Source organism: Rhinolophus sinicus, chromosome 16 (assembly GCF_057876585.1).
Source record: "Rhinolophus sinicus isolate RSI-liver-muscle chromosome 16, RSI-T2T, whole genome shotgun sequence".
NCBI classification, from domain to species: domain Eukaryota; kingdom Metazoa; phylum Chordata; class Mammalia; order Chiroptera; family Rhinolophidae; genus Rhinolophus; species Rhinolophus sinicus.
In genome coordinates, this window is record NC_142516.1 from 115,935,807 (window position 1) to 115,953,759 (window position 17,953).

Genomic DNA, 17,953 nt, shown 5'->3' on the forward strand with positions numbered 1-17,953 from the left:
TAGCTGAGATCACTCAGAGATTACCAATTTTAGAAAGCTGCTCCCATCCTAAGGTTGATGGAGCAAAAGAACAGATGGTGTCATCCAGAATCCACGATTTTTCTGTTGCTGAGGCTGCTGGTATACCTACTGCCCTACTACCGTTGTTGGATCATCTTTCAGAAAGCCAGGAGGCTGAACTCCCTCCCACCCATGGGTGCCTGTCACTCATGCTGCTGCTGCTGCTGCTGCTGCTGCTGCTGCTGCTGCTGCTGCTGCTGCTGCTGCTGCTGCCAGAACCAGAACCAGAGTCCCGGACTCCTGTGCTACTGATGCTACAGGAGCACCCCAGCTTCCATTACTATTGAAATTCGACTCCCTGAGCATGAACCCACATTCAGCTACTGCTGCTTCTGCTGCAGTCACTACCAAAGACTTCATTCAGAAGAAGTCAAGAAAAATTGGCTTCTCCCTTCCACCTCCCTTTCAGTCTTCCCACCAGTGTCTCCCAGGAGCAGAACCCTATCAGAAACCAGCTCGCTGGGGAGTCTGGGAAATGTAATTTGCGGTCTTCTCACCCTCTACAGAGAAGAACAGGGAGAACGGGCATGGAGTTGAGAGCCTGCAGACAAATAGCAGTACAGTGTAGGATGTAGGCACAGATGTTTCACATAGCACTGCTATGTGTGGATATCTCCAGATGTTTTCTATTCGGGTCTGTTTGAAGCAAACAGAACATGTGTTGAATGTTTTAAAACTTCTAATAGAACACTATCACAACACATTTAACCATCTGATGATCAAACCCCTCTTCCTCCTGGCCATTTACTCCTTTCCTCCTTGGGTTTGGCAGGGGATATATAAATGCTGGCAGAAACTTGCATTGCACACTCCACTTTGCAAAATGCCAGTGAAATCTTTCTAGTCTCCCGTCTCCTGTCCACTTGAAAGTGCTTCATCAAACACCCACTCCATTGTGTACATATTGTATGGGGCATTTTATGGAGAGGGATAGCAGATTCCTGTTTTCCCTTCAATGGACCTAAAAGGTGCTTCTGCTTTTCTCTTCAAAATTGTCCATAATTCTTTAGCAATGACTGTACATGAAGGGTAGCAAAATGTGCCACCCCAAAATATGACAGTAGGGGTTCGGGACATGCCACCCCAAAATATGACAGTAGGGATTCGGACATGCCACCCCAAAATATGCCACTTTGGTATATTGATTTTTAAGGGTAGGCACTTGATAAACAGCAACGCAGCAAAAGGCTTTCTCTGAACTCCCCTTATCTGCCTAAAGACAGATCCCCCAAGAGGAAATCAATTGTCATAAATCCCCTCCCAGGAGTTTCATCAACCAGGTAGGACTGACGCTTGCCACAGGAGAGGAAACTAGAAGTCGACACCACACCCAAGACGCACTTTGTCAGAGACTATCATACCTCCCACCAGTTCTTCACGGACCCATTCATCTTTCCTAAGGATCATTTCCTTTCCCTCTTTAGAAACAATGAAACTGGGACCTCACATCTGATAAGCAACAGATACCCTGTCTCTTCCACTCCCACATCAGTACAGGCAAATCCCTATGAGTGTGGCCCCGTAAGGGGACAGAGGGACAAGTAACCTTCACTGAGCCTCTGTGCCAGGCACTGTGATGTGTGGTTGACACACATTATCTACTACACTCTTCCTAAGTTCCCTGAAGAGTGGGTATTGGCACTCCCATTCTACAGGGTAGCAACATAAAGTCTAACGTTGTAAATCTGTACGCACAGAGGATTTAGACCCAGGTCTCACTCTAAACCCATTTTTGAAAGGTTGTAAATATAGCTGGACAAGGCCCATGCCTCTATGACACCAGCAGCCTCCCAGTCTATTTTGGGAGTTAAGAAGTAAGCATCTAACACTCAGGAAGAGTGCTGCGCAGAAAAGGACAAGCGCTGGATTACTGGTTTAGACAGAAGTGTGTAGAAACAGAGAGGAGAGGCAGGGCCCTGGAGGCTGGAATGGCCATGCACTCATCACACTGGTCTTACTTCTCCTGTCCCGTCTTCCCTGCCAGCGTCTCTCAGAGGCTGAGAGAGACCTGGGCCACTTCCTTTTATTTCTTTCAGAATCCAGTATGAATGTGAAGTTGGGGGTCCCAGCCAAATGTTTCTGCTGAGATCCCCCACAGTGGGCCTCTTTGCTGCCATTCCCTCTGCCTACACCCTGATCTGCTGGGCTCCGCGGGGTAAGGACCTTCCATTACAAATGAGGCCTCCTTTTTTAAAAGGTTGTAAATACAGTTGGGCAGGGCCCATGCCTGCTCTTTAATTGGTACCCCTAAAGGCCCTTTACATCACTGTGCACCAGGGGATGGTCTCTAAATATCTTCTGACCGACTAAAAACACACATTAACCTTAAAAAAAAAACACCTTCCCAGCATTTTAGGAAAAGTGTGGCCACTAAAGGCAGTTTCATGGGTTCACTTTGGGATTTGCAAGCAATATTTTGAGCACCTAAGAAGCAAGACGTCAGTGGCATGGAACAAAATGAAAGAAGTAAACTATCAATATATTATCATTTCTGACATCTCTTCCTTTTAAAAGTTGGTATTATGAGACAGAATTTCGTGCCTAGGCAGCTTGTAGTCATGTCCTTACCTCACCCCACACACCCTGCTCTCCTCTGAAGAAAAAGAAGGGGTAAAAAAGAAAATGTGTTATTGGGAAGTTGCTGGCTAAAAATTCCTTCCATCTCAACACTGTCCTCCTAACCTAGTTCTGTGAAAGATCTGTGATCAAAAGCTTTGCACATTGAAGCCAAACAGAACTCAGAAACAGAAGAGAATGAAAAAAAGAAAATGAGAGGATCCGAGGTCACAAAATAAGTTATGTTAGCCTAGTTTTCCATTCTAGGTGAATATCAACTACAGAAAAATGTTTTTAAATATCATTTTATGAAAAACCATTACTGGGAAGCAACGAACAAGGGATTTCCTCTTGGCAAAGAATTTGAATCTGCTTTGGTCTTTCACGTGCACCATATTTTCAGCAGGTGATCAGATAGGCAATGACGGTGCCAGGGCAATTCCTCCAGTTTACAGCAGCTACAAGACTGATATCCCAAGACTCTGTAAAAACATATCCCTAATGATTCTTAGGAGGTTTTAAGACAGATTACTTTATAACTCTCAGTGAACTCCAGAGGCATTTCTAAAACATTGCTGTCCTGCCTTCAATTTGAGTTCCTTTTTCAGCTGTGGAATAGCAAACTCTGCTACAGAAGTTACCTTCTCCCACTGTTCTGGAGTCTTCAGCGCCAAATAGGAATGGAGCGTTGGATGTCCATGGTACTCTGTCTCTGGGCCACACAGCCTGTGCTTGCAGGAGCTAGTTACTTCTCAGCAGTGTCAGATTTCTATTGACTCAAGAACCCACCCAGAAATCTGGGGAAACATCTCTTGTAAAGTGATACCAACTCTCCCTCCTCCAGCTTATGCAATGGCTATAATATACAGGAAGTTATAACTTAAAAATAAAATTCATACACAAACCATCAGCCAACATTTAAATCTTAATCTGAAGGCTCACAATTTCCCACACTGAGTTTTACTCAATGGCATCAATAGTCACTTGGATATTCAGACACCTTAGACCACTTCCTCTGAACTGGGATCTTCCTGAGACAGCTACCCCAGCAGAACAAGTGGTGTCGCCCTCTGCTGAGAAAACAATGCTGGTGGCTGGATTTGAACCCACATCCTACGTGACGCTCTCCTACGTTGCTGCCCTGTCCATCTGCCTATTGATGAATTCCCCAGGCTTTATGATGGTGTCCTTGGACTTCCCCCAGTTCCACTTGAGGAGGATTTTGGAGCTTGCTTCCTGGATGCTAATGATAGATGAAAGAGATTGTCCTTGAGTCAAAGAAGCTTTCATCTGCCCTTCCACAAAATTACCCAAACAAGGGCTTCCTCCTCTGGCACCTGCCCCTCCTGACAGGGGTCTCCTGGCATGGTGTGGTTACTTACACTCAGAGCCCAGGGCAGCCAGGAGGTTTCAGTGTCTCCACCCAGAGAGAAAGTGGGCTTTTAATACCTTGAAGTGAACGAACTTCTCCAAAGAGTCCTCCAATAAAAGATCTATCCCAACCTCTGATATGCATATTTATTTTCATTTCCTAGATCACTTCCCGCTAATAGCCAGAACTTGTATAGATGACTAGCTCCTTTTATAATTCCCCAATGGGCCTCAATGCCTCCCCTGACGCCTCAGTGCACCACCTGTTCCCTGAGGGCAAGGCTCTGTTACCAACAGGTCAGTGTGAGGCCAATGGCAGAGCCACCTGGCACCCAGGACATGGGGAAGTCATCGTTTGAATCCAGGCATCATCTGGGTCCACTAAGAGACCTCTATTTGTAGTCTGGCACTTCATTAGATAAGTTGTTTTTCTCAATGTATACTCCAAATCATCATTCCACACAAATGGAATTAAATCAGACACCTAGCCCTAGATATGCCTTCAAAAATTATTGCTTTATGGCTATTCATAGACTTAGTCCTTTCCCAACCCTTCTTTCCACCCCCTAGCTAATGTGAATCATGTATTTATTTGCTGACTGAAGTTCTCTCTCCTGGTTTCAGAGTCCTCTCCCCATCTGTGCTAGAAGTTGCATAAACAACCTTATCTTTTGGCAACAATTTTGAAAAACATGGAAGTCCTTTCTTTTCTCTCCACCCCCTTTTCGCCCCCCAGTACTGTGTTGCATTAGTGCCAACTTTCTCAGCTTTTCTCTAGAGCCTTGTGCTGGAATAGGACACATGGGAAAATACCGCCTGGTGGTTTTGCTAATCCAGGGGGGTGACTCGAGTTCAGTGGATTATGGATCTCGTTTCTCTGCCGTGTTAACCGAGGGTCAAGGCCCACTGTACTTCGTGCCCCGCGTTTAAAACTCAAAGGCCAATATCCTTCTCACCGAACCAGCTTAAAATCAGATAACTTGGAAATGGGTGGGTGTCGCAGCATAATGATTTGCGGACCCAACTGGCAAGCAAATATTTACACCTGCAGATGCCGCTTCACAGGTGGGGCTGAGGGCGCTGCCCAATTACCGCCACGACTCTTTCCACCTTATGCCCCATTTACGCTAAGTTTAATTGAGCCTCTTTGTAAAGTCTCCTGGAAAAGAGTTCATAATTGCCCGTTATATTTAATTTTTAATTTAATTTAAATCAAATTCACTTACATATTCAATCTGCATCTTATCAGCATTTACTAATCCATTGTGTGTAACTCATTTCTCATTATTATTTCTTTAATAAGTGAGTGCAAAGTTGCATTCACATATTTCATTTCCACATCCCGAATCCTTTTGTGACCGTGATAGAGTAAGCACCAGCTTCTCTTTCCTTTCTCGTCCCCACTCCTGCAGCTCTTTCCTCTCATGAAAAGTTCCGTGAGTGCTGACTACATCTTGCTTGTTGTGCAGAAAGGAAGGGGCTTCCCATCTTCTGTGGAAGAACCACACTGACAAGTCCCCAGCACCCGCCTTCTTTTCCAGGTTGTGTGGCCTCAGTTTCCCCAATCGTCTTTAAGGCTCTCCTCCGAACCCTCTTAAGGAATTGTTGTTCCACTGACATGGCACGCTCTGCAGCCCAGACACCATGGGATCCCTGAGTTCACTTTTGAGTGAACAGCAGGCAGGAGAGTCTGAAAACCATGTGATGAATGTGCGGCCCATTAAAAACACAGGCCAAGGCCAACCCTGAGGCCAGGAAGCAGAGTGTAAACAAAACAGGGGCTGCAAATGGCAAGGACAGAAGCAAGACACAAAGGTCTTCGTGTGCATAGGGAGGAGCGACCTGGGGGGGCCACACACATGGCTTTGTAGGTACAGCTGGAGCACTCACCGCTCCTTCCCACTAGGAGTGTCACCTTCGAATGTGGAGGGTGGACTTAAAGGGCAAAGAGGAGAAAGAGACACACAGAGAGAAAAGGAGGGGGAGGAGAGAGGAGCGAAAAGAATTGGCTGCACAGGATGTGGAGCATGAGGAACAGACATGGCTTAAGAGTGTCTCCAAGGCTGCAAAATGGGTACTAATGCATTGCACACATTGATAGACAGGAGGTCCCAATGTCTGTGGGGTGGGCTGTACATTTGAAGGCCTGCCTATCCTACAGCTGCTAAGTCGGTGAGGCCATTTCTCTTCATGTTCTGTGATAGGCGGAGGCATTAAAATCATCTGAAGGGACTTGGCTGGAAAAGTTGGGAAAGGACACATCTCCAGAACCTGCTCTTCTATATTTTTATTTTCTCCGAGAATGCCAACACCACCACATCCCAGGAGCCTGCTTCGATCGTGAAATTACAGGGGCAAGGAGGCTTGAAGGATGCGTGAGGAAGCTGCATTGGATATAGGTATGAGTGTAGGGTTGGCACTGACTCCTGGAGAGAAGTTTCTAAGTGCCCACAGTCCAATATCATGAGAGGCAGCCACGTGTATGGAAGGACTGCACCTCGGGTACAGTGATTTCTCCAGTGGTTCTGGAGCCAAATACAGCTCTCCCAGGGACACCCCATGTTAGCTGGTGCTGCCATTGTTCTACCCTCCACAGTCATCTTCATTCTCAAGGCTCAGCTCCAGCAGCAGACTTTTGCCACCGTCACCCTGGTTTGAACCCATAGCACTCGTTGGTTGCTACTACCCAATTACATCTGCGCTTACTCAACTATTTCAAGCAGATCAACATTTGGAAGCAGTGAGCAGCAAAGGTTTTCAGAATTAAACAGAAAATTTCAGCACTATATGAAAACTTTAAGAAAAATAAAAATCTGAATATTTTGCAGCAGTGTCTTCCATTAGTGCAAGGAGGAGCTGGTTTCCAAACTTCAAGAAACTGGACTTTCCACTATGTCTGGGGAAGTTGTAAGGGGACTGAAGGATTTGCAAAGACATTTCCCCCAAAGTTTGCAAAGCAATGATTGATCAAGAAGGTTATCTCAGGATTGTATTTTTAATTTTAATGAAGAGGTCACTATCAGAAACACATGCCCTTGTACAAATTCCATTCTCCAGGAGAAAGCACAAGCCCTGGGTTTACAGCTGGGAAGGGTGGACTAACAGTGTCTGCGAAAATCACTGTACTAATACTTTCACTAGCATTGTTGTTGTTTTTATATTGTGCTCTGGTTGTTTAAGTTCCCCAATTTTTTAATGATCTGCCCCAATCCTCCTTTTCTCATAAGCCCAAGTATTTTTCATGCTTGATTTTGCAGAAATAAGGTTTTATTTGGGCGGGGGGGTCATGGGGAGGATGCACATATGGAATTACAGTAGAAACCTCAGTATTTGGCAATTTTTGGGTTATTGACCTATGACACTATTTTCTGGATTTTGTCTCATTTATAATTTTGCTGTACTAGTTTCCTATTGCTGCTGTAAGAAATTACCACAAGCTTAGTGGCTTAAAACAACTCAAAGTTGTTATCTTACAGTGTGAAGATCAGAAGTCCGAAATGGGTCTTACCAGACTAAAATCGAGGTGTAGGCAGGGCTGTGTTCCTTTCTGCCTTTTCCAGCTTCTAGAAACTGCTTGCATTCCTCAGCTCATAACCAACAATCTTCAAAGCCAACAGTGGCCAGGAGGGCCATTCTCATGTTTCATAAGGCTGACTGTATTGCCTTCCTCTTTCTTTTATAAGGACCCATGTGACTACACTGGGCCCGGCTGGATAGCCCAGGATAGTCTCCCCATTTCAGAGCTTTGATTTAATCACATTTGCAAAGTCCCTTTTGTCATGTAAAGTAACACATTCACTGTTGCCACAGATTAGGATGTGAACATTTTAGGGGGGCTGTTATTCTACTACTGCCCTGTCATTATTTACCTTTCAGGGTAGTCATGCTTTATTCTCCCCCACCGCCCCACCCCCTCAAGAGACTGGAAGTTCATTGAGGGGAGGGACTGCTTCTTTGTCGTTTTATTCCCCACGGAAATTGCCGGATTCAGGTACTCAGAGGGTATTATTTGATCAACTTTCCCTCCTGACTCTTAATTTGAATAACAAGCAGCTGTACTTCCAGGTATGGGTTATTGTATTGAGCCAACCCAGGTATCTTCCCTTTTTGCTAGGCATCAGGGAAGCAAAGATGATTAAATATTGCCTCCATTTTCAATGAATTTGCCTTGCAAAATTTTCAAGGTCAGCATCCAGGGGATCAGCCATGAAAATATGAATAACACACACAACTAAAGATTAAAATAAGTGTGATACTGGAGCAAGTGCAGTTTCACGGAACAAGGAGAGAGCTGAAGGCATGGAGAAGCCAAGCAGGGAGAGAGTCAAAGTGGGCCCATTCTCTCTTCATTTTGAATAAGGTCACAGGAAACTCAGAGTGATAGGGGAGGCCAAGATAAAGTGTGCAAAGATGTAATAGTGAAAAATGAGAACCGAAAGATAGCAAAGTATATTTATGCCCAAATATATCAGAAAAGGAAAGGAGCGCTCACCATATTTAGTGATACAAATGAAATTGAAAAATGTAGAAAGACAACAGGGGGAGGGGCAGGAGGCAGTGATATAAGCAGCCTTCCAGGTTCTTCAGTTTGTCAGTCAAGCCCTCCAACAAATTTGGCCTCCATCTACTTTCCAAGCTTATCTCCCTCCACCCTGAGTTCTCGCCAATAGCACGTGCAATGATGTAGTCACACTGCCCTGCACTTCCCTACCTCCCTGTATTTAAAAGTGCAGTCTCCTCTGCCTTGTGTTCTCTCTTGTCTGCCTCGATTCCCAGGTTTAGTTAAAATGCAACTGGATTCATCCTAGTGAGAAAATCCTTTTTCCCTCCTGGACCCCCAGAGCTCATTGTTTGCAAAGTGCAGAGCCCTGACCTCCTATGGCTTCAAACTCTACAACACAAATCCCCTTACAACCTCTCAAAGCAGAATCTAGTGTGGCTGATTGTATTTTCCATAGATGAAAAGATCACAAATTCTCCCATTCAGGCTTCTAGAGCCTTGTCACGACTCTGTGAAGATGTAGTCTAGTTCTCTTTCTGTGATCTGGGCAGATTTGTGACTCACGTGTTTTATTGGGCAAATCACTGGTGGTCATGATAACCATTAATGTATATTTGTATTATATTATTTGTCAAATAACTAGCATTTGGAAGAAAACATTTAATCCCTTTCATATGCCCTCAATTCTGTTACTGCATCTCTATCATTGGTGATGCAATAGGACACTTCCCCTATATTAAAAGAGCCAAGAATAAATGCTTTTTTGTTGTTGTTGAATCTGTCCACCAAGTTGGCAGTTAATGATGAAATTTGTCAAAATAGCCCTTCCAAAATTATACTTGTGAAATTTTTTTTAATTGATTGCTTAATTTCTATTGAAAAAAAAATTCAGTGGAAATGAAATTGCAGGACTTCTGGGTTGTAAACGGCCAATGAGCTTGGGTCTTGCCTGCTGGTGCACTTGCACTTGGAGCCCTGAGCATCTGTGCTCGAAGTTCAACCACCCTGAGGCCACCACACTGTGAGGAAGTCACACCACACAGACAGGCCCTAGATGGGTGCTCTATTCAACAGTGCTCATCTTCAAATACTCCCAGCCTTGGCACCAGACATGTGAGTAAAGGACTCTTCAGAAGACTTTATCCCCCAACTGCTGTGTCACCCCAAGCTGTCTAGACCTCAGATATCATGGGACAGAGGCAAGCCATTCCTGCTATCTAAAATCCAAGTTCACTGAATCTATGAGCATAATAGTAAGACGGTTGTTTTCATCCACTAAATTTTGGGGGTAATTTCTTATGTAGCAACAGTAGCTGGGGCACCAGATGTAAACAGTCTATATATTTTCACTGAATTTACTATTTAGGAGTGTTCCTGAATCAGAAATATGATTATAGCCATTATGCTATTAGATAAATTAACATCCAGGACATTTAGGGAACAATTAGTGGCTTCTCCAGAGTTCAGATACAGTGTTGGATGAGAGAAAAATATGACAAGGATCAATTCTGAAGTTATTTTACTTAAAGCAAGAAAAACAAATCCTTTGAGTGAGTAAATTACTTTTCTAGAAAAGAAAACTGTACAGAATCTGGATTCCTAGAGGCCACTGAAAATAGGCACAATCCCCATTTCCCAATATCCCCCAGGGTGAACTGCCTCTGGGTGTGTGGTAGACCAGCACCCAGCTTAGGCAGGAGTGGCTTCTGCAGGAGGAAGCAACAAAGGAAACTTATCAGACAGGTTAGGAATTTCCAGGCAGTCTGGGAAAAGCGCTTTCTATTGCTTCTTATATATGTCTTTTTTATGTCACACTGTGGGTAAGACACACACACACACACACACACACACACACACACACACACACACACACAGTACAGCTGACAGTGGACAGGACTTCCTGGTGATTAGATAACATGATTGTTGCTGGGAAGAGAAGGGAAGTGCATGCTTCCGGTGAGTTTTGCCTGATGTGGCTGAAATGTGAGGAACTTGGCAAACTTCCCAGTCCAAGAAGTCTATGTGACAGACTGATAAGGAAAGGAGAATAATCCCCACAAAAGTTACTTAAGTGAAAGTGAGCTGTCCTTACATGGGACCATTCCTTATATGAAATAAAATGAAAAACAAAACACAGTAGATTTTGTAATATTGTCTTGACAATTAATATTCATCCACATATATTGTTAAGACATTCAAGAATCCAAATGATTATTATTTGAACTATTGGTTGGTTGTTTGTTTAAAACAGCTGAACAATTTTGCACAAATCAGAATGGAAATATAAAGTTCTTAGATCTTCGTCCCCAATTAAATTAATTCATCAATAAACACTTACGGAGCAGATAACTCTAAATATGTTCCTTCAGATAAATTCCAAGAAAGAATCTTTAAAAATCTGTAGTAAATGGGTGTTTCCTTCTGTGTAGCTGGGGCTTATTGTGCATTATAAATCTACTCAATATTCACAGCTCCAGACTTAAATTTTAAATATCAGGCTTCCTTCTTCTTGTCCTCGAAGGTATAAACATGTACTGAATGTTGCTTTAAAATATGTTGGTCTTTCTTAGTGTAATCACCCACCAGACACCCTTGGTTATCTGGTCATTACATAGACAAATCCCCAGCATACCTGGCCTGACATTCTGGAAATGTCAGTTACAAATCATCTTGCATTAGTTAAGGTGGTGTTAGCTGCTATCACGCATAAACCTCCAAATTCAGTGGCAAAATACTACTATTTATTTATATGAAATATAGGCATCAAGAAGATTTTATTTTATATTTTATATAAAATAAGTGAAATTTAAGGATCCAAGAGTGCAAGAGTGTAGAGTAGATAAATGCTATGCTTGCCTCCTCCCATGACCACAATAGAATTACAACTAAATTATAAAACAATCAACCTGGAGAACCATCTGAAGTCTAGCTAAACAGAAATCCTATAACTAAGGATATAAGGCAGAAGCCACATCAGGACTGGTAGGAGGGATAGAGACTTGAAACAGGCTGGCCCCACACCTGCGTGTGGCGGTTGAGAATCAAGAGGTATATCTTGGCTGTGGAGGTCCCCCCAGAGGAGCCAGGGACCCCAGCCCCATATCAGGGTCCCCAGCATGGAACACAAGTGCCAGGAAGAGGATCCCACACAACATCTGCCTGTGAAAAGCAGGGGATTCCAATCATTCAGGTGAGATGGAAGGCTGAGGGAAACCCAGATGTCCTCTTAAAGGGCCTGTGCACAGACTCACTCACTTGCAGGCACTCACCCTGGGCTCCAGTTAATCAAGGGAATCAGAGACATACAGGGAGAGACTGAGGAATCAAAAGATACTTTTGGCTTCAAACAAAATGAACCCAAACAGGCCCACACCAAGACACATTATAACTAAAATGGCAAAGTTTAAAGACAAGAGAAAATCCTAAAAGCCGCAAGCGAAAGGCAACTAGTAACTTATAAGGGAGCTCCCATAAGATTGTCAGCTGATTTCTCAACAGAAACTTTGCAGGCCAGAAGGCACTGGCACAAAATATTCAATGTGATGAAAAGCAAGGACATACAACCAAGGGTACTCTACCCAGCAAGTCAATTATTTAAAATTGAAGGAGACATAAAGAGCTTCCCAGAGAAAAAAAGGTAAAGGATTTCATCACCACCAAAGAAGTATTATAAGAACTGTTAAAGGGATTTCTTTCAGAAGAAGAAGAGGGGGAAGAATAAATATAAATATGAATAATAAAAATGGCAATAACTATGTATCTATCAATAATCACTTTAAATGTAAATGGATTAAATGCTCCAATTAAAAAACGTAGGGTAGCTGAGTGGATAAGAAAACAAGACCCATACATATGCTGTCTACAAGAGACCCACTTCAGATAGAAAGACACACACAGACTGCAAGTAAAGGAATGGAAAAGGATATTTCATGCAAATGGAAACTTTAAAAAAAGCAATAGCAATACTTCTATCAGACAAAATAGACTTTAAAACAAAGTCTATAATAAGAGAGAAAGAAGGACATTACATAATGATAAAGGGATCAGTGCGACAAGAGGATATAACCTTTGTATCAATTTATGAACCCAACATAGCAGTACCTAAATATATAACTGACACAAAGTGTGAGGTCAACAATAACACAATCATAGTAGGGAACTTTAATACCCCATTGATACCAATTGACAGATCTACCAGACAGAAAATCAACAAAGAAACAGCAGCCTTAAATGACACATTAGACCAGATAGATTTAATTGATATTTTTAGAACATTTCACCCCAAAGCAGAAGAATATACATTGTTTTCAAGTGCACATGGAACATTTTCCAAGATAGGCCACTTGTTAGGCCATGCAACAAGTATCAATAAATTTAAGAAGAGTGAAATCATAGCAAGCTTCTTCTCTGATCACAATGGTATGAAACTAGAAATCAATTACAAGGAAAAAACTGAAAAACACACAAGCACATGGAGGCTAAATATTAGGTTGGTGCAAAAGTCATTGCGGTTTTTGCAATTATTTTTAACTGCTTAAACCGCAATTACTTTTGCACCAACCTAATAACATGTTACTAAACAATGAATGGGCCAACAATGAGATCAAGGAAGAAATAAAAAGATACCTTAAGACAAATGAAAATGAAAACACAGTGACCCAAAATTCATGAGACACAGCAAAGCAGTCCTAAAAGTGAAATTCATAGCAATACAGGCCTACCTCAAGAAACAAGAAAAATCTCAAACAATTTAACCTTACACTTAAAAGAACTAGAAAAAGGACAGCAAAGCCCAAATTGAGTAAAAGGAAGGAAATAACACAGATCAGAGCAGAAATAAACAAACAAAGTCTAAAAAAGGCAATACAAAAAAGTAATGAAACCAAGAGCTGGTTCTTTGGAAAGATAAACAAAATTGATAAACCTTTAACCAGACTTATCAGGAAAAAAAAGAGAAGACCCAAATCAATAAAATCAGAAATGAAAGCGGAGAAGTGACAACAGATACCACAGAAATACAAAGGATTATGAGAAAATATTATGAACAATTATATGCCAACAAATTGCACAAGCTGGAAGAAGTGGATAGATTCCTAGAAAAACACAATCTTCCAAGCCCAAATCAAGAAGAAACAGAAAATCTGAACTGACCCAGCACTACTAAAAAAATCAAATGAGTAATGAAAAACCTCCCACCAAATTAAAGTCTTGGACTGGATGTTTTCACAGGTGAATTTTACTAAACATTCAAAGAAGAATTAACACCTATCCTTCTCAAACTGTTCCAAAAATTTCAAGAGGATGGAAAGCTCCCAAGCTCATTTTATGAGACCAGCACTACCTTGTTTCCAAAACCAGACAAAGACATTGAAAAAAAAAAAAAAGGAAAATTATAGGCCTATATCCCTGATGAACATAGATGTGAAAATTCTCAACAATATATTAGCTACAGCAATACATTAAAAAGATCATACACCATGATCTAGTGGGATTTAGTCATGGGATGAAAGGTTGGTTCAGTATCAACAAGTCAATTAACGTGATACACCACACGAACAAAACGAAAGATAAAAATCATATGATCGTATCAATAGATGCAGAAAAAGCATTTAACAAAATCCAGCATCCACTTATTAGATTAAAAACTCCCAGCAAAGTGGGAATAGAGGGAAGACACCTAAACATAATGAAGGCCATATATGACAATCCCACAACTAACATCATATACAATGGGGAAACCCTAAAAGCATTCTCCTCAAGATCAGGAAGAGGACAAGGATGGCCACTTTCACCACTTTTATTCAACATAGTGTTGGAAGTCCTAGCCACATTGTCAGACAAGAAAAAGAAATAAAAGGCATCCAAATTTAAAAGAAAAAAGGAAAACTCTCATTATTTGCTGACGACGAAATACTATATAGAGAGAATCTCAAAGATTACACTAAAAAAACTATTAGATCTGATAAATTCAGTAAAGTAGCAGGATACAAAAATAATATTCAGAAATCAGTTGCATTTTTATACACCAATAATAAGCTGTCAAAAAAAGAAATTAAGAAAACAACCCCATTTACAATTGTATCAGAAAAAAATAAAATATCTAGAATAAATTTAACCAAGGAGATAAAAGACTTGTACTTGGCAAACTATAAGGTACTGAAGAAATAAATTGAAGAAGATACAAATAAATGGAAGCATATATTGTTTTCAAGGATAGGAAGAATTGACATCATTAAAATGTCCATACTACCCAAAGCAATCTATAGATTCAATACAATTCCTATCAAAATACCAATGGCATGTTTCACAGAACTAGAACAATCTTAAAATTTATATGGAACCACAAAAGACCCCCAATAGCCACAACAATCTTGAGTAAGAAGAACAAAATTGGAGGTATCACACTACCTGATATCAAACTACACTACAAGACTGTAGTAATCAAAGCAGCATGATACTGGCATAAAAACAGACACATATATATCAGTGTAACAGAATAGAGAGCCTATAAATAAACCGATGCCTGTATAGCCATTTACTCTATAACAAAAAAGTCAAGAATATACAGTGAGGTGAGGTAAAGAAAGTCTATTAATTAAATGATGTTGGGAAAACTGGGCAGGTACATACAAAACATGAAACTGGACCACTTTTCTACACCACATACAAGAATAAACTCGAAATGGATTAAAGGCTTAAATGTAAGACCTAAAACCATAAAACTCCTAGAAGAAAACATAGACAATAAATTCTCAGACATTGTTCTTGGTTATATTTTTTTCTGATCTATCTCCTTGGCAAGGGAAACAAAAGAAAAAATAAACAAATGGAACTAAATCAAACTAAAAAGTTTTGCACAGCGAAGGAAACCACCAACAACATGAAAAGAGACTACTGAATGGGAGAATATATTCAGCAATGATACATCTCATAAGGGGCTAATATCCAAAATTTATAAAGAACTCATAAAACTCAACAACAAAAAAACAATTAATTCAATTAAAAATGGGCAATGGACTTGAATAGACATTTCTCCAAAGAGGATAAAGACACAAAGAAGCCAATAAACATATGAAAAGATGCTAAATATCACTAATCATCAGAGAACTGCAAATTAAAACCACAGTGAGATATTACTTCACATCTATCAGAATGGCCATCATCAATAAATCAACAAGCAACAACTATTGGCAAGGAGGTGGAGAAAAGGGAACCCTTGTGCACTGTTGGTAGAATTGCAAATTGGTGCAGCCACTATGGAAAACAGTGTGGAGGTTCCTCAAAAAATTAAAAATAGAACTACCATACGACCCAGCAATTCCACTTCTAGGTATTTATCTGGAGTCTAAAACACTAATTCGAAAAGCTATACGCAGCTCTATGTTCACTGCAGCAGTGTTCACAACAGCCAAGATATAGAAGCAGCCCAAGCGCCCGTCAATAGACAATTGGATAAAGAAGTGGTACACATATACAATGGAATGTTACTCGACTGTAAAAAAGAATGAAATCTTACCATTTGCAACAACATGGACAGAACTAAAGAGTATTATGCTAAGTGAAATAAGTCAGACTGAGAAAGACAAAGGTCTCATTTACATGTGGAATCTGAAGAACAAAATAACAAACTAAACAGAAACAAACGCATGCATACAGAACATTTTGATGGTAGTCAGAGGGGAGGGTGGGTGAAAAAGGTGAAGGAATTAAGAAATACAAATCGGTAGTTACAAAATAGTCATGGGGATGTAAAGTAAAGCATAGAGAATATAGTCAATAATGTTGCAACAACTATGTATAGTGCCAGCGGGGTACTAGACTAATTTATGCATCACTGTATAAATTATATAAATGTCTAACCACTATGCTGTATACCTGAAACTAATACAAAATAATATTGACCGTCAATTGTAACTGAAAAGTAAGTGAATGAATAAATAAAGTTTATTTCCCACTCAGGTAATATCCAATTGTCACAAGCAAGGATAGGCAGAGCTCCACTCCACACAATCCTATGAAGACCCCAACTGAAAGCGGCAACACCATCCTCAGTGCATGACTGGCCCATGGCACAGACATCCAGCCAACATATAGGACAGAGAGAAGAAAGGATCATATAAGCCAGGCCTAGACGTACTTACATCACTGATAGCCAGAACTCAGTCACATAGTCCAAATTAGGTGCAAGTATTTCCGGGAAATGTCATGGCTCGCTGAAAATCCACTTCCCAGCACCATAGAAGGGAGCACAGCTTTTTGGTGAACAAGCAACCCTCTGCCACACATCTCATTTACACCGTGGATTCTATTCATCCCCCAAGTCTATGGACAGTGCCGTGGATAATCAGATGAAACCCAGATCCAAAAGACGAATGCTTTGCTGTCTTGGTCTGTGTATTACATTGAGTTTGGAGCAGTGCTGTGGAGCTGAGATAGTTCCTCCCATGAGGACGTGGCACTGGTGGATGAGGTTATGCCGGCCCAGCTCACACTCCTAGCACATACATAGCCTAGCAGTGCTGTGACCTTTTATGTTTCCAGTATTCATTTACCGAAGGAGCTCTACCAAACATGGGAGGACCCTGTGAAAGAAGAGTGTTCCTCTGGTGCTAGTGATAAATGAACACATCAGCATGCTCGGTGTCCCCAGGCCAACTTTGGGCATCCAGCACCAGGCATTAAGAAGATTTGCTATGGGACTAGGTCCTGGCCAGGATTTCACTCAGTAATAAATTCTAGCTGTCCTTGTTCTTCTGTGAGCAGCTACTAATGATGTAATGCCCAGGGAAAACAGGCCTGTGTAGAGAACTATCACTTACATAATAAATTGTCCTGCTCCGTGGCTCCATCACCCTGCTTTCACGTAGCTCTAGATTATTTTTAAGAATGGAAATATAAACTATCACTCATCGTTACCCCGTTATACTAGGCACTGTACAAAGCATAGTACCACTTTTTATCTGCAATACTAACAATTGTTCCGCTAAGTAGACATCTGGTTTTCATTGTAAAATGAGGTACCTCAGCAAGGTTAAGTAGATCGTTCAAAGTAAATGATGAGTGGCTGAGCTGCGATTCAAGTCCAGACCTATGTAACTTTAAACTTTGTTCTCCTTCCACCGTGCCGTATGACAAGTACCACCAACTCCCCAATCATCGCTCTGGGGGTGCTTATCACCAGCTTCCAAAAGCAATTGTTTAGCAGACACAAGGCAAACACCAACCCATTCATCCTTCTCTGGCAAGACTCATCCAAGCAAGGCGCCTCAGACTGCTCAGGACCAGCCCAGCGCCTTCACCTTGATAGAGTAACCCCTCCATGCAGGAAGTGTGAAGAAAATGTGTTCATTGGAAAGGGAGAGTTCATTGTACATAACTCTGCATACCAATAACATGTAACCTGTGGCAACACCCACTCCTTTTCAGACATGCTCAGGGTAAACTGCAGAGACACAAGAGGTGATT

The 17,953-nt window shown here is 41.4% G+C and overlaps 1 protein-coding gene across 1 annotated transcript in view; it reads right to left on the reverse strand.

Moving 5' to 3' along the window:
• The window catches only part of ENPP6 (ectonucleotide pyrophosphatase/phosphodiesterase 6), a 170,416-nt gene extending 167,071 nt beyond the window's left edge, over nt 1-3,345 (reverse strand). Inside the window, exon 1 of the mRNA XM_074329849.2 lies at nt 3,258-3,345. The gene's annotated coding sequence lies outside the window, so the exon portion shown is untranslated. The remainder of the gene's footprint in view (nt 1-3,257) is intronic.
• Between the last annotated feature and the right edge of the window lie 14,608 nt (nt 3,346-17,953).